We start from the raw sequence: 9,143 nt of genomic DNA on the forward strand, positions 1-9,143 counted from the left end.
ATCGTTTGTGAGTGTTTAACATGGTATCAGAACGGGTGAATTCCTGCCTTGCTAAATTTTCAGCCACTGGTTTTGTGGCTTTCAAAGTGCGTGACCACTAGTTTTATGGTTTTTCATTGGATTGGGTGCTCTTCCTCAAGTAGCTGAGCGATTATTCAATTATTTGTGCATGTCTCCTCTATCCGTCACTTATGCCATTCTACGATTGGATTGTTAGGACTTTTTCCATTTGCACACTATTTTAGCTATCCTCTCTACTATTCTGCATTGACCCTCTTTGCAGAAATGTTACCACCCCTACTTTTTGTATTTGTATTTGTTGGGATGCCTTCAAATAGAAAAGAGAGATTGAAGTCATAATGAATTAATTTCACTACCTTATGTTAGACTTTAAGCTTTTGTGGTAGTTTTTGGAGTAGCATGATCCGGATTATCCACAATATTATGTTTCTTATGTCAACGTTTCGAACCCCAAAGAGGGTCCATCCTCAGGACCAAATTTTGAGGATGGACCCCCTTTGGGGTTTGAAACGTCGACATAAGAAACATAATTCTCTACCTTAGCTGACTCACTTGTTTTTTATGCCCATTAACCCCGGTTTGAAATACATTGTTCTTCTTATTTCTATTCATACCTGACCTCTGAAATCTGTCTTTTCGTTTTTCCGTGCCATTTCTCTGATCGATTCCAGGAACCCCATTAAACGCTCACCTTCCATGCTTCTCTGCTCACCCAATCGTTTCTTTCTCTGCATATCCTAATTGCATTCGAACGGTGGACCCAACTACATTTATGATCTGAAAATTGAAAATGATCGTCCTCTAACACTTTGCAAGTCTGATAAACTTGGGTCTTTAAATGTAAAATTAGTTTGAAACCTCTTCAAAGATGAGTGGTTAAGTTTTCAAATGAACTTAAAAGTGAACAAATTCATATGAAACTTAATATGATAAACATGCAAAGAAGAAACAAGCAAGTGATTATGGAGTTCACCCCTCCTGGGTTACGTCTCTGGGGCCCTACTCCAATGCTAGGCTTCTTTATTGATCTCAATAGCAAAATAATACAATACACATCTTTGACTATAGTGTGGCACTATTCCTCCTACAAAGAAATGTTTTCCTACAAATAACTCTTACTTAAAAAGATGACTCCCTGCAACAAGTCATGATGGTCAAATAAAATGACTCTCTCACAATAGGTCCTTGTACTTGTTGAGATCAAAAAACATAAAAATACAACTACTTCACAATGAAGTGTTGGAAGCTTCATTTCCCATAAGCACACTGAGAAAAGAATGAAAATAGCTTCTCTACTGAAGTAATAATTGTTGTAGATACATCTGGAAAGTTTCAAAACCCTTGGCTAGGCTCTTTCCGTGCTCATCAATGTCTCTATATGGACTCAAAACAATCTATGTCTGTAACACAAAAGGACTTGGCTCTGCAAAAAGTGCAATATACAATGCTCAATTCACAAATATGATGTTTCCGTTGAGTTCATAACACCTAAAAACCACTGTCTAGGCTCTTTCCGGGCTCAAAAACATAGAAAATCGACCAAGTTATGTCTCCTGGAAGTGTTCTCTGCTCACTCTCCTGCGAAATGGAAAAAACTAGCTAACTAAGCAACGAATTACACCTATTTGCTAACCGTCGAGCGACAATTTTGCCTGGAATCTGTGCCGATTCCGGTGTAAACGTGCAATTTGTCGCCCATTTACTTGCGCCAATAACCCTTGGCGCAAAATTTTCAGCCCACACTCTCGGACCTATGGCGCTATGTGGATAGGGGTTGGGCCACGCGCCTGCCCCTTCGACCTTAACTCCCAATGCTTCAGGAGTTGGTCTCATGGTGTCAGCAAGACTAGGGCTAGGGCTTAACGACCTGCCCCCGCCGACTTCACTCCCGTTGGTGGTCATATCTATTGCCCCAAGAACTGGGGGTTGGGCCTATCGGCCACCCCCTCTGCCATATCTTGTGTTGTGGTCATATGTTACTGGATGGGATCGGGGGTCGAGCCTATTCCCCACCCCCACCGTTGTAGCTCCTCTGTTGTCCGCTGTGGGTCATATGACATGTAATGTGATTGGGGCTAGAGCTTAACAACCCCTCCCTTTGCTTCCGCCTCCGATTATGGGTATGTGGTGTATAATGTGCCCTTGGGCCGGGTCTAACTGTTTGGCCCCTCCCCCAAATCCATCGACACCATATCATTAAATCAATTTGGCATCCATTACATAATAAGAAACATTGCATTAGTATGGCAGTAGGTTGTTGTAATATTGTGCGGGAGGTCTAGGGGTTGAATCTTGCCAAGGGCAGTCGACCGACCTTTAAAATTTTTGGCCAATCACTGAGGTCCATGTGGTGCCCTCTCATTGAGCCACTTCAACAACCGACCACCAATGAAAATGTGATACCTTAAATTGTACGGTGATGCCACATGTCAGTCCTCGATTGGTCCATTGCACATCGTACCCTGCACAGTCACCTGCTAACTTTAGCATGACGTAACTGTACGACCTGCCTAGTCAACAGCCCAATCAACCCTGCAAGTTGACTTTTTAACTATTTGCCAAAAACTTCAGAACAAAATAACTTTTGCATACGATGTCGAATTGAGGCAATTCAAGCGTCGCTAGAATTATAATGACAAGATCTACGATTTGGCACTAGTTACGAGCAATTCCGAGCAATTTGATTTTGAGCAAATTTTGACCCCCCTATATCATTCTGGATCATTCCTCTCTACTGGGAAGCTTTTGGACCACCTGTTATAGACATTTTTGTGCCTGACAGCATAAAGCATGAAATGTCAATAATCTAAGGGATCCAAAGTCCCTAAACATGTTGTTCCTACCCCTAGAGGAACAAGGTCAGCAAACCACAACACTGAAAATCAGTTCTCCACCTGAAAACACTCAAAAACAAGCTATTTCTGGATCATGTCAGCTGCTCCACTGAGCATCTGCGCTGAATGTCAACTGCTCCACTCTGTACCTGCGCTGAATGTCAAAAGCAATGAAGGCTACCTGCGTTGGGCGAGATTGGCCAAGTGGCACAGTCATTCTGCAAGGTGTCAAATGCCCAGGAAGCTTCCAAAATGACACTTGGATCAGGGAATTCGCCTTGTGATGAGTAAGAGGATCTAGATCTCCAAGTGGAAGCAAGAAACTCCAAGTGGACTCAAGAACTGAAGCATAACTGAAGTGGGAGAGGACACTAGTCAGCTTCATGCCAGCCTCAAGCTGACTCATCCTTTCTCCAAAACTCCTATATATAGAGCTCTCTCATGAGGTCTATGGAGGCTGGAATTTTGTGACTGTAAGGAAGTGTTGTTGGTTTGAGTATAAAACTATTGGGTGATTACTTTGAAGGAGGTGAAGAGGAGATTTCTTTTTGCTGGGAGGTGTTGCTGGATTGGGCCTCTTATGGTTGTAACACTCTCAGAACTTTACTTCTTCCATTAATAAAGCATTTGAGGTTCTTCTATATGCATGTATCTGAATGGTGTATTGATGCTTGTATATTTGATTTATTCTAATCCTTGAATCAATTATGGATGTATGCTTCTTGTAGTTTCCCTTTCTTGTGCTTTTGCAGGATCTTTGTGTAGCTGGGCCAGTGAAAGAGCAAGGAGCTGGGAGCAAGCAGCAAAGAGGGAAGATTGGATCAACCATTAGCGGAAGACAACGGTTAGTGGATCCCTTTCTCCTCTCTCTTACATCTCATAAAGAAGTAATCTTGAATAGCTTTGTATTCAGTTGTTGCTGAGGTACTATCACCCTTAGAGTGGGATAGGGTCATTCCGTATTGGATACTTTTCCCAACAACAAATTGGCGACTCCGCTGGGGATCGTATCTTGTTGGTTGTTTGTGTTTTTGCTATTCATTTCATAAACAAAGGGAGTACCGAATCGAACTGTGTTTGAATCCTTCAAATACAAAGTAGAGGGCAACTACTCTAGCTCGGTTTCTGGGCAAGTTTATGATTTGAAGAGCTGATCCACAAGGACTCTAATAAGCTCTTAGTGATAGCTTTTCATCCTCCTTGTCATCCCTTAGTGTGTCCTTGACTGATAGCTTCTGATTTGAGCAAAAAATGTGAATTTTTGAGCAATCTGTGACCCGGAAACCAAGAGAAACGAAAGTTTCGTTCTTCAGTGCAGGCTGTACAAAGGCTGTTTGCATTTCAGCGCAGTTCCCGAAGGGGCTACCTGCACTGAAGGTCAAACAGGCAGTGTCCCACCTGCGCTGGACCAGTCTTGCCTTGTGCTACTGGGGTTTCCTGCTGTTTCTTGCCCTATTTTCACTCTTGTTTTTGTTGTTTGTTACCAGTCAGTGGGCCTATCTGAAACCAACTTTCCTTGTCACTATTCCGCCTCAGTTGTATAAAGAAACTGTGTTTGTTCTTTGTGTATTTCTTGTACATTTACAGTTTCCCATAACGAAAGTGAACTAGTCTTGCTGTGACCTCTTAGATCTAGACCTGTGATAAAGTGTCGTTTTGATCTTAAGAGTTAGTTTGTTTGCTGGTCATAGCTGATTGAGCTTTTGCTTTCATCATTTGGTTTGAGTTTATGTATTTCTAGTGTCGAAACAAGTAAATCTTAAGGTGTCTTTTGATTTTGGACAAACTTGTTTGCTTTCACTTGAAATTGAATTCAAAATTATACAACAGCTTTCTTTTTGCATTACGCCAACATTAAGAAAGAGAAAAGAAATACTTGCATTGTGCATGTGCATTATGACAGCTTGCATGTTGACTTAGGAAAAAGTGCATTAGTGTGTGCTCTATGATCTGTGTGAAAAGATGTTGTCTTTCTTTTCCCTCAGTAGTTAAGATTTTCAAAGTTGAAAGATTGAAAAGCCTGCTTATCATCTTAGACTGCATTTAGGAGTGTTATCATACATCTCGTGGTGATCCATAAAGGAAAACTGCTAAACAAGATCAACCTTAAAATAAATTGAATTTACATAACAACGCATTGAAACATAATGCAAACACATAGAGGTCTAAGCTAGAGACGTGTTCCGGCGTCGTTAAACGTGATATCTTAGCGTTGAGTGGTTGGGTGATTCCTCCACGGTGAAGCGATAAGTATCAATACGGACTTGTGCTCCCACGTACCGTCGCGTATATATTGGGAGACCCCTATAGGAATAAAGCCTTTATCCAATAGGAAACCGTGTCGGCCGCCCTACTGATCACAATGCAGTGAACACAGCATTCACGAAGATCGACCACTCGTACCGTAAAACGTATTCTGTGGTTTTGCAAAAAGTTTGGCACACCCTCTGCCTAGAACTCCAGAGCAGTTTCTTTTGGCCTTTTTCAAACTCTATAACTGAAAAAGTCCATCCGAGCATTTGTCACTTTGGGCTCGTTAAAACATCGAAGGAGACTAGAGTCATCTTTAGCTTTTTCTCGACTCTTAAAAAGTGAAAAAGCAAGTTGTGTCTAAGCGTCGTTATAAAATTTATTTTAAACGGAACATAATCACCTCCTATTCCTGCGTTGATCTTAGGTTGAGAACATGGAACGCCCCAACCAAGGAATTCCACATGATGGAAATCTTAGTCCATTCTCCTCTTGGGGAGAAGTTGGTGCGCCCCACATGGCCACATTGTCGCTTCCAGGACTGACAATTGGCCTGCCTATTTGGCTATTCTCAACTAATGTAGTTCAGACCACCATGGTTCCTGAGCAGTCGAGTCAACAGTTAGACCAGTCTAGAGCTGCCCACCAGCCTTCAACTTCCTATAACTCTTCCTCCAATCCTTCATCTTCGCAAGGTAGAGCCGGCAAAAGCCAAGCTCCCATGGAGAAGAAGGAGAAGAAGAAGAGAGAGAAGAAGAAGAAGGAGCCTAAGGCGACTGGGGGCAAGCAAAAGACATCTGACAAAAATCCACACACAGCACAGACCGGGCCTAAATCGCCATGTGTCATATGTAGAGGAGACCACTTCCATAGAGATTGTCCCTGTATTCCCCGGATACTAAGGGACTGGTCCCCTCGTCTGCACAATTCGGGAGCATCAACCTCTGATAGCCATGTTGATTGCTTACCGTCAACCAGCGAAAGTGAAGGTTCAAGACAAAGAGGGGGAGCAAGATCCCCCTGCAGACTGTGTGAAGGCGATCACACCATCCACCGTTGTCCCTTCTTAGACGAAGCAAAAAGAGTTTTGGAAGATCGCCCAGTTTCACCATTGGGGCTTCCTCCTGGATACAAAAAACTCGTGCCAAGTCCTTCGTTGGTTGAAAATACAGCTGGCCCATCCAAGTGGTCAGCTGAAGCGTCAGTCATTGAAAATGAACCTACTAAATCCAGACCAGACGAAATTCTAAAGGTCGATACGGCAGTTGACCCGGTTCTTCCTTCAGAGGTTTCATCCTCAAATGACACCGTCACTGAAGATTCATCTTCAAATGACACCCTCACTGAAGAGAATAAGGATGACACCATCCAGATTCTTTTCATCAGCACAGACTCTGATGAGCATCAGGGCAATGCGCCCATTCCTTTATCGCAGGAAGGAACATCGTCAGGGTCATATCCGGCCGTGTATTCGGTCCCACCACCGAGCAACCTGGTTGTGTCCTTTGATTGGAACCAACTAGGCAGACCCAGGTTACCAGCCAACATACCATTCAGAATCATAGTCCAAATCTATAGAATGGTAATGGCTGGAACTATCATTGATGAAGGGGCATCTGTGAGTATCCTTTCCTCTATTGCTTGGAAAGCACTGGGTTCCCCGGCGCTTTTGCCTAAGATAAGAAATCTCTCGGGTTTTGATAAAGGAACCAGTCGACCATTAGGGATCCTCCCCAATGTACCTGTTACATTGAAAGGGAAGACCGTTCAGATGAACGTGATGGTCGTTCAAGGACCCTTGGATTATAACCTACTCCTTGGACGAGACTATATATATTGCATGGGAGCTATAGTCTCCTCACTCTTTAGAGTAATGTGTTTTCCACACGAAGGAAGAATGGTCAAGCTCGTAGACCAACTTTCATTTCCGGGATCACGCATCGCAAATAGTCACATACCAACCCTCAATGGTCTATTCACCCAAGAAATGTCTCCACCCCCAGTCCTCCTTCCCGATGAGTGTGAGTGATTCGGAAAGATGGGCCTAGAACACAGGGGGCATGCATCCTGGTCTGCTTCGGGCAGAGGAAACCCTGGGTATAAGGTAGAATTTCCGCGAAAGAATATGACTAGTCCGTACCCCATCCGAAAGAAGGAAGAGGGGTTGTTCTGGAACAGGATTCTTTTGTCAAGGTTACTTGTTTGACAAAGGTCATTCACCATTGTCTACTTCGGTAGACAGTGCCGAGGAGATGTTTTCGTTTGATGGTGTTAACAAAACAATCTTTGGGTAACCATAAAGAGGCAAGCCTCCCTCAATAACATTAATGTTTTGTCTTTGAGTAGTGTTCTTCTCTTGTCGCAAGTAGCTGCTCTCTTGTCGCAAGTAGCTGTTCTCTTGCGATCTTGCAAAAGAGCTGTCAGAAGTTGGGCCGACGGGAAGACAAGTACCGCGTAAGACCCGTTAAAAATAATGAGAAGACAAGTATCGTTAACATTAGACTAGCAAGACGACAAGTAGCTGTGAACACCCAAAGAAAAGCAGAGGTGGGGGAGAGGAGGGGCAGCCTTGAAATTGTATTTTATACCTGGGGGCATGCAAACCTTTTGGAGTGCAAGCCAAGAGCGGTTATTTATATGTTTTTTGGATTAGTCGTTTCCTAACTTGCATAAAGAAAGGATGTGGGGCAAAGGTCAAAATTTGCCAAATTAGGAGCATAGCTTCGTGAGATAAAGCTCCATAAAAAATAGCTATCTCACAGGAGACATTTCTTATCCTATGACTGGTATATCGAGCAGTTTTACCGCGGAATTTATGCTCGTTAAAAAATAGAAAAGCGAGATCCGAGCAGTTTTAGCGTCATAGTTCATGCTCGTTAAAAAATAAACATAAGCTTTTGAGCAAGTTTAAGCTCGTTAAAAAATGAACTTCCTGGTAAATAACCATTAAGAATGTACCCTGATCAACCGTAAAAAGACCTTGGTCGTGTTTTGCTGCAGCCATCACCTCCACCGTTCATTTGGCCGATCGTTTACCTCCATATGATTGTTTACCCATTTTGAGGAACAGCTGCGAAGAGTGATTCCACTTAGCCATCCTTGTGACACTGCCGTGATTGGAAAATTCCAACCTGTACCTGGAATCTGCTGCTATCCCTGTTTATCACTCGTTCCTCAAAAGACGAGTCTTCTTTGAGCTCTTTTCTCCTGACTCGTAAAATATGAAAAGTTTGCCGAGTTTTGGCCTTCTAGCTCGTTAAAATGACCGGAAGAGCTATCCCTCCTCTAGATTTTAATCTTTTTGGACCTGAGGGATTATTGCACAAAAAGGTCGAGCGCTTGTTTTATTCGGCTCGTTAAAGTAATCGAAAACTCATCCCTTCTGTATTGTTTTATACTTTTTCGGACTTAAGGGATTAGATGACGAAAAAGGAATTTTGGAGTTAACTTTATGTACCTTTTCAGACTCTCTAAAATTGAAAAGGACCGAGTTTTCCTTGTCGTTAGACTCGTTAAAATGATTAAATAGCGACAAACTTGTCTTTAGACGAGAACGAGTTTCCCTATCGCTAGGCTCGTTAAAACATAGCGATGGGCTTGCCCGAAGGGCAGGTTATAGAACAAGCATATGTTATCCTCCTCAAGCTTGACAAAAATAAAGAGGTACTGGTCAGAAATGACTGGGGAAAAATTGGGAGAACCTCAAAGCTTTAATGGTAGCAAGTCGCTCTTGAACATGACACTTTGTCCTCCGTATCACATCGGGTTGGGTTGTTTCATTCACCGGTCTCATCACCATGGTCCTCGCCAAACCATCCACATTTGGGGTAATGCTACCGATCCATCACATCAGTGTCGTTATATGTTCAAGAGATGTTGTTCAGAAAGAGTCAACCGTGTCCCATCCACTGCCATACATTATCCTTCATCCACCCATGATCGCCACCCTGAATCATATTTCACAGACTGTTTTCACCTCCACTAAAATCATTAACTCTGTTCCGTGTCACTGATATGGGATTCATTAAGGCCCTCCTT

This window comes from Pinus tabuliformis, chromosome 7 (genome assembly GCF_031772625.1).
Source record: "Pinus tabuliformis cultivar Carrire ecotype Pingquan chromosome 7, CPIR1, whole genome shotgun sequence".
NCBI lineage: Eukaryota > Viridiplantae > Streptophyta > Pinopsida > Pinales > Pinaceae > Pinus > Pinus tabuliformis.